Below are 14,716 nucleotides of genomic sequence, written 5' to 3'. Positions count from 1 at the left end.
TCACTGATGACGGAAATTAAATATTCAACAGTTTAGTAGGTCTTAGCTCCAATACTGATGAGTGTTTTCTGTTGAAACTTAGTTGCTGACTTGCAAACAGTCCACCAAGCAACTACCTAGCAAATAATGTGTTAACTGAATCCTTGCTCTGTAATACGCTCCGGCGCCTCTTGTGCTTCACAAACCCCACATACATACAGGAAGAAATTTCTTGCAAGTCTACGATTTCCACTGGCCTTCATTGAACTATCACTGGTAAATCTTGCGTGTGCACTGTATTCATTTGGAATACAACACCTCTAGTCTAGAATAGTGCGTACAAGGTTGTTTCATGCTCCTACCATTTTCAACGTATTAATCAATAAATTTGATCAGTATTTTAGTAAGATCATTGTTGATGTAGCACAGGCTTATGGAGAGCACATCTCTTCCCTATTTGTTGATAGTAATAAGGGAGGTATTTCACACTATAATGGTTTGCAAGAAATTTCGAATAGCCTTTCTCTGTGCGATCAAACTCCCTCCCTGTTTACAAAAACATTGGCATAACCAATAGGTCTGGCTTTAATATGCCACCAGGAGTAAACACAAGCATTCGCAAAAGCTGCTGGCAGGCATTGCAGCACAAATGCTGTCACATTAAAGTCTGTCATACTGATCTTTCAAAAGCCGGGAACAAAAGTAGGAATCATGATTGCTTTCTCTGTAGAATTCATACCCTACATAAGCAATTACATGTGACAAACAGTATGGCGATTGAGTTTACTGTTCAGATGTAAAATAGTCCCTCATCCAATCAAATAACCAATAGCACGAGATGTGAGAGTTATAGTACTCTGACATGATCCAATGTCGATCTAAATATTTCACAGACATGGTACCAATAAGTCTGCAGAGAGCTGTGCTTTCAGCCAGATCTAAACATGTCATAAGGGACCTGTTGTAATCTCCTCTTTATGGTACATTCAGGACCCCCCTCCCCTCCCTGTCCCAGTTGGTACAGTCCTGTCCTCTGTGTGCCAGCTGATTGGAAACTGGTGGTGAGAAGACTAATAAAGAAGAGTTCCATGCTTACCTGCTCTTTGTTTTCATTATAACACTGGCGACGATTCATCGGGTGGGGACGGTCCACCACCACCCCCAAAGTCTTACTCCAGGTCAGCAGTTCTGTTTCTACGACATACAAGTGAGTAAATTTCCTCACTTCTTCATCCTGTTCCTCCTGCCTTGTCTCATCGTTTGACTTCGCTGTGCCCTGGTGTTTGCCGTTAAAGGACTTCCATCGTCCTCCTCTGCCCATCCGTTTCATTGTTTGGCCCCAGCTGACTTGACTGTGTGCTCTTTGGCATAATTTAATTGATAGCGCCAGCTCCTGAGGAGTGTTGTGGTAGCTATCACAACCTGAGGCGCCCGATTCATTTTTGACGTAGCGCTTTGGGACTGAGAATTTCCTTCTCTGAAGTGCGAGCGCTGTGTTCATAACGTGTGTGGGCGTTTAACTTTAGTCTCGCTCTCAGTGCACACGTAGCACACTAGAGTTTTCAGAAGCGGTGGCACCGGCATTCTTTTCCGTTTCAGATAGTAGCGTGTGGCGTTTGATGCTAATTCTGTAATCAGCATACGTGGAAGTTTATGTAAGAGGTGGTTCATGCTCTTTTCTCGCTAATCCTGCCGCCAGTTGTAACTCTGTACCGAGTTCTGGAATCTGTGTGACAACTCTGACGCACTCTCTCAGCTGGTACCGGCGCTGCAGATAGAATCTTCAGCTGTGGAGAATTGTGGGCATTTCCACTCTTTCTCCATTAGGTGGCAGTGTGGCTCTATACTTCTTCTCTGCCTCCGGATTTTTTTTGTGTGTTTTGGTTCTTACAATACCGAAGAGAGCGGATTTATCTCAACACCTCTCTTTCCTCAAAGAAGACAAGCGTGGCTCAGTGGCACACAACTCAACGCGGTATTTTCAATGCGTGAGCCTCCAGTGGGCAATTTCACCAAATAGAAAAGCTGCTTCCATTCTTGCCTGCCTACTTTCATTCACGCTGACAAGCACAGCATTACTTTATAGCCAACTTCATATCAACCCAGCTGGAGAGTTTTATTCTATTTGTTGACACTGATGAGCACAATTACTTGGTATACTTTTTTTCACGCAGAGGGAGTCTCACTGATTCGTTTTCCTCTCTATCGTTTCGCTGATGGACACAGCTTTTGGCTACACTGTACTGCCTGCTATTTCACGCTGATGGGCACAGCTTTGCATTGTTAAAGTTTCACTGATGGGCACAGTTGTATTCACCATTGTCTTGCCTGTCTTTTCACGCTGACAGGCTCAGCTCTTCACAGTTTCGCTGTTTTTCTCTGCTATTCATACTATTGCAGTGCGTACACTAATTATGGACATTGTAGAATTGTCAAGTAATTTTCAGTTGTTATTTTTTACATAGGGGCACATATTCAAAGTATTTTGCTCCTTGTCTTGTATTACATTTCCCTGTGAGCTGTATATCATACAATTGTACGTTTTATCCTCTCAATAACTAGTTTTCAACTGTTGATAGCATGGCAGCTGCTAACATGTCGCAACCCCCACCCTTCCTTAACGAGCAGGGAGAACCTGTACTACCTTGGAAGCAATGGTTTGGTTTGCTAAAGTCCTACTTAATTGCTATTGGTGGGGAGAAATTTTCTCATTTACGTAAACTACACACCCTATTTCACAACTTGGGCATTGAGGGACGGAAAGTTTACGATGATATTTCGGTTAATGCAGAGGGAGGAAGTGATAGTGATGATGAGGAGAATGTGTACTTGGTGGCTGTTAATAAATTAGAAAAACACTTCAGCAAGAAAATAAATGTGGTGTTAGAGAGGCATAAGTTCTTTTCAAGGACACAGGGGAAAAGTGAAAAGGTCAAACTATTCATTGCGGCATTAAAGGGTCTAGCTAACACATTTGAGTTTGAGTCTCTTCAAGATTCCCTAATCAGGGACCAGTTGGTCAGATGCACTAACAATCCCAAGATACAGGAGAGGCTTCTTGTGGCCAACCCTGACCTCAAGGAAGCCATAGAGATAGCAGTGGGGATTGAGCACACAGCGGATTGCATGGTTGCAATGAAAGGAGAAAGGGGCAAATCCACAGAGGTAAATGCCATAAGCAAACAGGATTCTAATAAAGATAACAAAAATAAGCCGGCCAACACGTTCTCTCCTGGTACCAAACTCAAGTGTTATCGGTGTGGGAGCCCAAGCCACCTTGCCAACAACCCTATATGCCAAGCGCGTTCTGTCATCTGCCACAAATGTGGGAAAAGGGGGCATTTGTCCAGGGTTTGTCATGATCAGCGCTCCAAATCTGTGTTGTCTATTGAACCAGAATCGTCTTCTGAGTCTAAGTTGATTCTCCAACTGAAAGATACTAACGATTCTGCCAAATGTCCCTCTTGTGATATCACCCTAGACAATAAACCTGTTACTGTCTTCGCTGACTCATGTTCCCCTTACACCCTTGTTAATGCTAAGATATTCTCCCAACTGTTTCCCTCTTGGCAAGAAACCATACAGCCCCCTGACATCCAACCAGGTGGTTATAATGGGGATCCTATACCGCTGTTGGGCATGACCACCATAGTAATTGGGTTTAAGGGCAGGAACACAGTAGGCAAGATTTACGTCACCCAGAAAGGATCTAACTTGTTAGGGTGGAAACACCAGAGGGAACTGGGCATCAAACTCGATCCTAGCAGTCCTGATCAAGTTTTATTGGTGGATCCTTGAGCTGGGGGGATGGAAGTATGCAACAAATTCCCTAAAGTTTTTTCTGATGATTTGGGTTTACTTAAGAACTACCAACATTCCATAAAGTTAAAATCTAACGCCAAGCACACAAAGTCAGACCCATTCCCCACATGATGCAAGCCCCCCTTCGCACTGAATTCGACAGATTTTTGTCTTTAGGGGTTATTGAACCCATTGAATGCTCACAGTGGTTGGCCCCCATTGTTCTTACAACCAAAGCTGCTAGTAAAGATATCAGGTTGTGTGTGGACCTCAGGGACCTCAAAGAGAACATCTGGGTGGATAGGCACCCCCTGCCCCGTATACACAAGGTTCTCACCCTCATCAAAGGTGCCAGGTGTTTCAGCGTCTTGGATTTGTCCTCTGCCTACCACCAGGTAGAGCTGCACCCAAACTCACGTCACTTAACCTCTTTTGTTACTCCCCTGGGAGCATTCCAATTCCTACGCATGCCATTTGGGTTGGCCTCTGCAGCTGCTGCCTTCCAGAGGATAATGCAGCACGTCCTTAATACCTTCCCAGAACCCTCTGTTTTCAGGATGATATACTCATATATGGGACGGACCAGGAGGAACATAATTCTACTCTCAGAATGGTGCTATCCAAATTAGAAAAGGCGGGACTCACTCTCAAAAAGGACAAATGTCGCTTTATAGTGGGATCCGTTGAATACCTTGGGCACACCATTTCTGAGGAGGGTATCAGACCCAAAATAGACCCGGTAGAGGCCATTCGCGACACAGTTGCCCCTACCTGTGTTCAAGAGCTCAAGTCATTTTTGGGTCTGTCCGAATTCTACGCCAAATTTGTGAAGAATTATGCTTCCATAGTTGAACCCCTGCGTGGTTTACTCATATCCAGAACTCCCTTTGTATGGTCTGATGACTGTCGCAATGCCTTTGAGACTGTAAAAGGATGCATCATTTCTGCCCTATCCCTGGGAAGATTCGACCCCACGAAACCCACTATTCTTTGCACTGATGCCAATAACAAAGGCCTAGGAGCCAGTCTCACCCAAGTTGATGACGGTAAAGTACAGATCGTCGCGTTTGCCTCCCGTGTCTTTAAGGGCGCAGAATGTAACTACTCAGTAGTGGAAAGAGAGGCCCTTGCCTGCTATTGGGCAATCAAACCTTTTCGGTTTTTCCTGTGGGGTATTCCATTTACTGTAAAGACTGACCACAAAACCCTAATGTTTGCGTTTACAATAAAAGGGTCAAATAGCACCACCCCAGGATAGCCAGATGGATCCTGGGGCTTGAAGGGTACAATTTCAGTGTAAAATATGTGCCAGGTGCACAAAACATTGTTGCTGATTTCTTATCCCGTTCACTACCAACGAGTGAATGCAATACTGCTTCAGATGATTGTGATGATGTCATACTCCAACTTCAATGTTTGAACAAGGAAGAATGGGACAGTGCTGTGCAAGATGATACTGAAATGGGGTCAATCAAAGAGTTCATCAGAAAAGGTTGGCCTGCTACTAAAAGTGTTGTTCCGGCAAACCTATGTAAGTACTGGGACATAAGGCTAGAGTTGAATATTCAAGAAGGTATTGTTTGTCGTGGGGAGAAGGTGGCTCCTCCTGAGAATCTAAGAGAGAGAATTGTCGAACTGGCTCACAAGGGTCACTTGGGGCGTAGCCTCACCAAGAACAAAATTCGCTTGGACTACTGGTGGCCAGGCATGGATGCAATGACTGAGAATGTTGTGAAGAACTGTTTAGATTGTAGCCGCAGTGATAAGATTCATCAAACTCGCAAACCACCACTGTCACCAGTGGAGGTTCCAGACAGGCCGTGGACCAGATTGGCCCTTGACATAATTGGTCCTCTGCACATGAAAAGTGTAAATGAACATTTCATTTTGGTATTGGTGGACTACCACACTCGTTGGGTGGTGCATAAATGTGTACATCAGATTGACACTAGAGTACTCACACAATTCTTGGAAGGAGTCTTTTATGATGAGGGTATACCAGACACATTGGTCACTGACAATGGGGTGCAATTCACTTCCGAAAACATGAAAGAGTTTCTGGCATACAGGGGCATCAACCATCACAAGACAGCATTGTATTGTCCCCGTGCAAATGGGCTTGTAGAAAGGATCAACCGTATGGTCAAAGAATGCCTTCAGAGAGCAGAAGTTATGGGGACACTGGCCACCTCTGCTTTAATGGAGACTATTTGGGCTTACCGCTCCACTCCCAATAGCGTAACAGGGATTTCCCCTTTCACCTCTCTCAAAGGAAGGGTCCCTAAAACAAGACACATGTGTGGTCAACCGCAACGAAATTTCAAGAAGGGTGAACGAACACCAAACCAAATACAAAGACAGATATGACCATACCAAGCACGTCAAATCCCACTTGTTCAAAGAAGGAGAATGGGTCCGGGTGGACCTGCCCAAACCACGCAGAAGAGAAGCGTCTAGGTTTTCAGAGCCTTACAGAATATCCAAAGTAGGGAAAAATGTGGTCCAACTGGAAAATGGACAAACATGGAGCATGGACAGAATCATTCACCACAATCAAGGGGGTGACGCTGACCTCAGCTCTGACCCGGGGAGAGTATCAGTTTCACCCATACCCAGGAGATCCTTGAGAACCAAGTCTGCTCCTGTGTGGGTCAAGGATTATAGTGTAAAGTGAAAATGTATTAACATCTTTGTACTTTCGGGTTCCCTCCCTGCTGTTCTCTCTCTCTCTCTCTCCTCCTCCCTCCCCTTTCCTCGTCTTTCCTTTTCTCCCTATGCAAGGAGGTGTAATGTAATCTCCTCTTTATGGTACATTCCGAACCGCCCTCCCCTCCCTGTCCCAGTTGGTACGGTCCTGTCCTCTGTGTGCCAACATTCCACAGCGCACTCCAGCTGACTGGAAACTGTGGTGGTGAAAAGACTAATAAAGAAGAGTTCCATGCTTACCTGCTCTTTGTCTTCATTATAACAGGACCCTCTTTGTCTTGTCGAACTATATATTTCACAGAAATGGTAACAATAGGTCTGCAGAGAGCTGTGCTGTTAGCAAGATCTAAACATGTCATAAGGGACCATTTTTATCTAGACTTGGTGATAAGGATGCATCTGTATCAACATCCTTGCAAAATGTCCAGGTCTGTGTGGACGTTCCTCAATTCATTTTGCTATTATGGGCATTGCAGCCATGTCATGTGCAGGCACAGGCCTTCGCTATGTACTATCACTGGTACTTTTGAGTGTGTACACACATTTTCCAGATAAACTCAAAAAGAGTTATGGGCCTATTTATGAAAAAGTCATGCAGTGCAGCACAGCAAGTTGCCTTGCTGCGCTGCAGTGCGTGACAGGAAAAGGACTGGAATGCACCTTATTTAGGGCAAGACAGCACTTTCTTGAATTTTCATCTGCGCTGGTGCCCTTTTGGCAGCCTAGTTCCAACGTAGGCACCCTTGCATTAATGTGCAAGGGTGCCTGCATTGCATGTAGGACCTGTTTGTTTTTAAATATTTTTATTTTGCATCTTGCAGAGATAAATGCAATAGACAGTAAGAAGAAATAGAGAACTTCTTTAAACAATAGACGAAGAGCACTGTGAAAGACTACATAACTGAGTTCGGTTGGCATTAATACAGATATAATCATTTGCGGCATTGGTATCGTTAAACTTTGTTTGGTAATTAGTATTGACCTACGGTATGTGTCTAGGGGTTAATTACTCAGCTTCATCTTGTTTCTGGAGCCCTCTGTCACGTCCAAGGCTTTAACCCTTTGCTCTCTATTTCCAGCCCATAGTATCTCAGCCATGGGCCCAAATCTTAGTAATTTTTTTCGAGCACTCCCTTGTCTGGTATGTAACCCTTTTGGAACCATGTAGAGGTCCATACCCTTCCTCCATTCTATCAATGTGGGGAGATCCGGGGATCCCCAGTGTCTAGCAATGTCTATCTTGGCTACAATCAGCCCTAGAGTACGTAATAGAAGTTTGTGATGGGAGAGATCTACCTCAGAAGGTATAACTAGGAGAATGTATTTGGGATCTATGGGTATCTGTGCCTCCAATACCTTACCCATTTCTTTTATTATTTGGGACCAGTATAGTTTTATGTGATTGCATTCCCATTGTGTGTGTATGTACGTCCTTTGCTCCACCTTACATCGGAGGCACTTCTGGTGTTTCATCTCTCCCAATTTTATGTAAGCGCGCCCTATCGAAGTATGCCCTATGTAGAATCTTAAGTTGTATCAGCCTGAGTCGTAGTTTGATGGCCACTTCTCTTGGGTGCATTAACGCCGCCTCCCAATCTATCTCCTCCAGCTTGCCCGTGGTTGCCTCCCATTTCATTCAGAGCAATTTTATGTTGTCTAGCATATTCTTTATTATAAGTGTTTTATATGTCCATGAGACTGCTTTGTCTGTGATTTCTCCCTGTAGTAATATGCCCTCTAATGGTGCAAATTCTGGGAGTTCTGATATGTCTAGCTTCTCTGCACTATAGGAATGTTGTATTTTTAAGTAATTGTATCTTTGGGTGTCCTTCAGCCTATATTCATGCTGGAGTAAGCTAAAGAAGATGTAAATCTGGATATCTCTATTGTATCCAAGGTTTGGAGGCCCTTTAGTTTACCTATTTCTGGCAGGTGTGTCCCCTCCCATAACGGAGTCTGTCTTGTGTGTTTCTTATCCCATTTCATTTGGCGTTCCACTGTTTTCCATCCTTCTATTGCGCTTTGGGTTGCTGGGAGTAGCTGCTCTGCTCCTTTGCCCGCTTGTATGTAGTGATGGTATGTGTGGGGGTGGAATTTAGAGCCGCACAAGGGCATATTTTGGATGTTCTCCTGGCAGATGACCCCATTCATTTATAGCTATCAGGTGTGCTGCTCGGTAGTATGATCTGACATCTTAGAGCGCTATCACCCCATTATATTGACTACGTTGAAGTGTCTGAAAGCCATAGCGATAAGTAGGCGAGATAGAGGGCATCCCTGCCTATTGCCTCGGCTCACTGAGAAATCAGTTGATGTTACTCCGTTAATCCGCACGCACCTCCTCAGGTTTGTGTATAGTAAATCTATCCAGGCTTTGAAGGTTGGGCTGAATCCACATTTCTGTAGCACTAGACACATGAATGGGCAGTGGACAGTGTCAAACGCCTTTTCTGCGTCCAAAGATACAAATGTGTGCAGAACAGGTCTGTCCTGTCCTGTGTCTAGCCAGTTGGCTAACCTGCACAAGTTAAAGCTTGTGGCCCTTTTGGGCATAAATCCAGTCTGGTCACAGTGGATTTGGAATGTAATAACTGGTAGTAGTCTTGTTGCTAGTATCATGGCCAATATTTTTGTTTCAACATTCAGTAGCAATATAGCCCAGGTAAGACCCACATTCTAGTTTGGGTTTTCCTGGTTTATGAATCGCCACTATTGTGACCGATTCATAAACCAGGAAAAGGCGTTTGACACTGGTGGAAGGGTGCCATCGGTCCGGGCCATCAGGTACATCTTTAGGAGGTGTGGGCCCAACAAGGCAGCATTAGTTTAATAAACGTCTACCTGTAATCCGTTAGGGCCGGGAATTTTCCTGAATATTGTTTGATGATAGCTTACACAGCTTCTTCCAGAGATATTTCATTTTCAAGGATTACTCTGTCTTCTGGTGGGGGTAGTAACTGCACTAAAATAATCCCAAATTTGGGGGTCTTCTGCTAGTGGTCTGACTTTGCAAAATTCTGCATAGTATTGTGCGAATACCTCTGCTATATCTTGTGTTTTTGTATATGTAACCCTGTCTCTCTCCAAGGCTGCTATCCACCTCAATTCTCTTTCTTTTCTACCTAACCAAGGGGCATATCAGCAAGGGCCGGCGATAATTATCGCTCAGCGCTCTTAGCGTGAGGATAATTATCGCCGGCCAACTCTGAATTTTATCGCGGAGATAGCATGCTATTAGCACCGCTTATCTCCAAAGCGATAAAATTCGGAGCGCTAACAGCCAAAGGTGAGATTATCGCTGGAAATCCAGCGATAATCACACAACTTTTGGCGATAGCTTGCTGATAGGGCCTCACATACTTAGCCATGATATCCACCTTTCATAGGATATCTTGGCTAAGTCAGTTTCAAAGCAGGCGTAAGGAAAGTAGCGATAACAGAGGTTATCGCTACTTTTCTTGTCGCTATACTGCTTTGAGTGAGGCTTGATAATAGGAGAAATGTCGCTTAGCGACATTTCTCCCGTTATCCTTGGGAGGAACGCCCACTTTGCATCTCATTAGAGATGCAAAGATGGGCGTTAAGGGAAATGGTGATCAGGCAAGGTTTCACGCGAAAGCATGACCTTCCTGATAAGGCGATAAAATTATCGCCGCTTTTCGTCCGAAAACGGACGCAAAAGTGGCGATAAGTTTTTATCGCCTGCTTGCTGATATGCCCCCAAGCTAGTAGTCTCCCTGCTCTATCTCCCGTTTCGTAGAGGCAGAGGTGCATTGGTAGGAGTTGGGTCTTAGCGGCTTTTTGGGTTAGTTCATGGTATTCCTTATAAGTAATTGTGATCTGGCGTGTAATGTGTGGGTCATTGTCTTGGTCTAGTCGACCCTCTAGTTCTAGGAGCTTGCGTTCTAGTGCTTTGATCTCTTCGGACTCTCGCTTCTTCTTGTGTGCTATGGTGTTTTGTGCCCTGTCTCGGAGCATCATTTTATATGCTTCCCGCAGGACTACCACTGAGGGCACTGTCCCTTTGTTTTCAAAAAAGTATAGCTCTGACTCTACCCTAATCTCACGCGTTACCATCTTATCCGTCTTCTCTCGTACCTCCCACACATTCAGTCTCCATCCAGATCGCTGCCCATAAGTTCGTCCTCCTACAGCGATCCATGGAGGTGAGTGATCTGACAGCCCCCTCGCCAGGTACTCCTCCTTTTCAACTGCCCCTATCTCTTATTTCTGAGCCCATTGACATTTTGTGTGTTTTGGACTACACTCCCAGCAATAGTGCCGCATTGTATGTTTCAAACAGCATTTGTGTATCTTCCTGCCCTTGCTTCCACACTTATCTTGTCTGTTTTGTGATGATGAACACCCCCCTCTCCGTTTAACTTAGTAACTCAAAACCCAAACTTTAAGCCCCCCTCCCCACGTTCTCCCTTTACCCACACACATGGCCCCAACAGTCAACGTGACAACTGCGGCATAGGTTAAGCCTGAGAGGTCTGTGACCCTCCCCCATGTAGATTCACTGCTTGGAAGTTACCCCTCATGTCACTAGGAATTATATAAAAAGAAAAAAGAGAGGTATTTCCCACTCTAAGTTAAGCACCCTACTGGTGTAATGTATACTGCTGTAACATACAAGTATTTGGGTCTTTCTGTCCTTTGGCTTCCGAAAAAGTCCATCTTCCTTACTCCTCCTTGCTTCCTTCTTGTTGTTGCTGCAGCAATTTTTGAACGGCTGTGTCTGTTCTTGGTTCCTCCATATTGGTGATCTTTTGGAGAAGTGGAAGGTCGCTATCTGTGTCCACTGATTGCTCCTGGTCGGATGGGTCTGGTGTGGTGTCCACTCGGGCCTTAGATTTTCTCTTTCTGTCCTTTCTTATCTGCTTGTCCTCATCATTCTCCGTTGAATAAGTCTCCATGCCTGAGCCCAGCCTCTGTCGATAGGATGTACCCGCCTGCATCTTGTTCGACCTGTTGTATCCATGATACCTCTTCTCTCTCTTTCGCCTCATATTGGTGTTTCTTAGCGGGACCCGATGTGGTGTCCCCAGGTCCTGATGGCTACGCCTCAAAGTTGGGCGATCCTCTATCCACTATCCTCTTTCTGCGTCTAGAAAAAGAGCATATAGATGACCTACAGTTTAGCTACAAAAAGCAGCATTTATTGAATGTGTAACAGTCTCAATTTTGCCTTGACGGAGTCAAAGGCCCGTCTTTGTTTCTGAACTTCCCCTGATAAGTCCGGGAAGACCATGATCTTGGCATTCTTATGTCTGACCTCTCCTCTGTTCCTCATCTCCTGCAGTATCTGATCTTGTCATGAAAGTTTAAGAAGCATTCTATTAGAGGTCTTGGGGGAGCTCCCACTGGCAGCCTAGAGCCAGGCATCCTATGTGCTCTCTCAATTATGAAGCATGAGGAGAACTGAGCTGCTGGTAGGGAGTCTTTCAGCCACTGGACAAGAAAGAGTCCTGTGTCTTTTCCCGCTGTACTTTCCCGAAATCCCAAAAAACGCAGGGTGTTTCTGCGTGCCCTGTTTTCAGTGTTGTCTACCCTCCAGCCAACTTCTTTCAGGGAGGCGACGAGACTCATGAATTCTTAACGGAGAGTGTGGGATGTGTTCTATACTTCTGAGATATGCTGTCCTGCCTGTGTTACCCTCGCCAAAAGGCTCCTCAGGTCTTGTTGCAGAATGGTTTCTTCAGATCGTACCTCTTCTATTCTTCCCTCAAATATTTCTCTGGATGACTGTATTGCTTGCAGGAGGATAGTGTTATCCGGCTGAAGAGGTGTTTCGCTTCTGCTCATTGAGGTGGGCCCACAACCTTTGTGTAGCGGTCCATTCTCCCCTGCCTCAATGGTTGGTTTAGGCTCCTTTTCTTTGACCATTGTGTGTAGTTTGCACACTGTTTTCCCAGGTAGGTGTAGCAGGCTCTTTCCCCGGTATTTCACCTCAGGGTCGCTTGTCGGGCATCTGTCTGCTTGTCCCGTTTCCTCCACCAGCTCGAGTGTGGAGCCTTGCATTTAGGATCACTGGTGTAGGGAGGTCAGGGGGTCTCCCTTTGAGAATCCTCCAGTGTGGATCATTCAAGTAAGGGGTTCCTTGGCCTTTTCTCACTTCACCCCCGTCTTCTGATACTTCTTTGGTATTTCTTTCAGGGGTTTCAATCCACTCTTTCTAAGGTTTGTGAGTTTTGCAGGGTGGGGCATGTAGGGGACTAACCTCTGTATGTTTCTCTTCCACCTATGTTATGCCTAGAGTCCTTCTGTCCAGGTGGTTGCTCCAGAGGTTCTTCCAGCCCCCAACCACTTGCTGCCTTGGCCCTTGGCTACACTGGGCTCCTGCGGCTTTCCACAGCTCTCCCTTTGTGCAGCCTTGCTTATAACTGACAGGCTCTTCCCCTTTCTTCTTCGTACTACAGTGGACTGGGTGAGAGATGGTGTATGGCCCGCTTTCTCCTGTGAATCCGGGCCAGCGTGTATTCTCTCCACATGATTACCATTTATGGTACACAGGGTTTGGTCTCTGGTGTCACCATTCTATAAGGCCCTGTGAATCGTTTCCGCCTCTCTTGTGGCCCAGGTGTGGGCGCCCCAGTCCAGGCTGTCCCCTACAGATCCGGAGAGCGATGTTAGCCCTCCTGTTTTAATACTGCAGCAATCGCCCCCGCTGGTTACCCGGTGGGGAGCCCTCTGAGTTTTATGTGGGGAGCAGGTGTACTGGTGCCTCCACTTCTCCTGGAGGTATAGCTTGCCTGGATCGGAACATCGGCCTTCCCTGCAAGGGATTCCCATTGCTCAGACGTGATCTCCCACTGCCAGGGCCTACAGGACCTTTCCTCTCCTGCCTCTAAGGGGTTGGGGTCTCAGGTCAGGCCGCACCACTCAGCTCTGCCGCTCAGACACTTACTACGGACTCCTTGCTCCCACACTGCCCACTTCACGTCCTCCTTGGCTAGGCCATGTCTCGCAGCCTGTTGTCTCTGTTTCAGGATCCCTGTTTCGGGTGAGGCTGCGCCTATCTATATCGGTCCACAATGGGATTCTGCCCCGGTGGTCTCTAAGGGCCACACAGGAACCAGTCACCTCTGATAATTTTGTCTAGTCCGGGGTCATCACTGTTTTCCACCCGCTGCCATTATGATGCTTGCGGCTCTCACATTGCCTTTGATCCGTTCCAATTCTCCGAGGAGCCTTTGATTTCCCATCTCTGGTGCCTGTGTGTTTACACCTGTCCAGGGGAGATAGGTTCTCGCTTGGATGGCAAAGGAAGGTTAGGATTTCAGGTAGGATTCGATCTAGCTGTCAGAGCTGCCAGAGTTTGCAGCTACTCGGTCATGTTGCTGGCCTTGCATGCAGCATTGTTTTTGTGCAGTAAGGGACACCGTGCTGCACAAAAACAAGCCTGAGATGCTTATTCCTCTATCTATGTGTGCTACAAAATGCAGCACACATAGAAATAGGAAGAAATGAGGAGAAATAAAGATATTTCTCCTCCTTATGCCTCTCCTGGGAAGTAATGTCCTTTTGGCACATTTCCAGGTTTACCAGTTCTGGTAAATCTGGGAATGCACCAAAAACCATGGGAGTTGCGTGGGAACACTCATGCGATGCCCATGGAACGACTTCCCAGGGCAGAGTAAGGCACAGCAATGATTTGCATTACATTGCCTTACTCCTGATTTATGGAGCCACTCAGGGCCATGTAAAGTGGCCTTGCGTGGTTTCATAAGTCTGACTTAAGGTTTGCATTGCTCTTGCACCACGTTGCGTGGTGCAACAGCAATGCAAACCAGCCCGTAAATAGGCCCCTTAGTATCAAATAAGGGGTACTTAAATGGCAATTGTAGTAAAATTCTTATGTTTTAACTAATCTAAAATAGTTTATTTAAAGTTTTAATGCATAGCTATGCATTATTGTGCATGACTTTACACTGGCCTTCAACTGATCTATAAACTTGACCAGACATTTCATAATTACCAAGGTCCTTTCACATGCCAGATATAAGGGGCCCGATTCACAAAGGTAAACTTAGACGTTTGCTATAAACTTAGACCAAACGTCTAGGTTTACACATTTGGGAGTTCAGAAAGGGCATTTACAACTACTATGTTTTTGTCTGCACACTGGGCGGAGAGCCTGCCCGAGTGCAGACATAAATATAGTACTCGTAAATGCCCTTTGTGAATTCCTAAAGTTGTAAACTGAACTTTTGGTCTAAATTTAGAC

General features: G+C 45.6%; 1 protein-coding gene across 2 annotated transcripts in view; it reads left to right on the top strand.

Annotated features, from left to right (window-relative positions):
- Positions 1-14,716, top strand: part of LOC146830895 (fibrocystin-L-like) — a 1,171,295-nt gene that overhangs the window by 871,816 nt on the left and 284,763 nt on the right. The window lies entirely within an intron of this gene.

Source organism: Triturus cristatus, chromosome 5_1 (genome assembly GCF_964204655.1).
Source record: "Triturus cristatus chromosome 5_1, aTriCri1.1, whole genome shotgun sequence".
NCBI classification, from domain to species: Eukaryota; Metazoa; Chordata; class Amphibia; order Caudata; family Salamandridae; genus Triturus; species Triturus cristatus.
The sequence above is the reverse complement of the archived record's forward strand: the minus strand, read 5'-3'. Positions and strand labels throughout refer to the sequence as shown.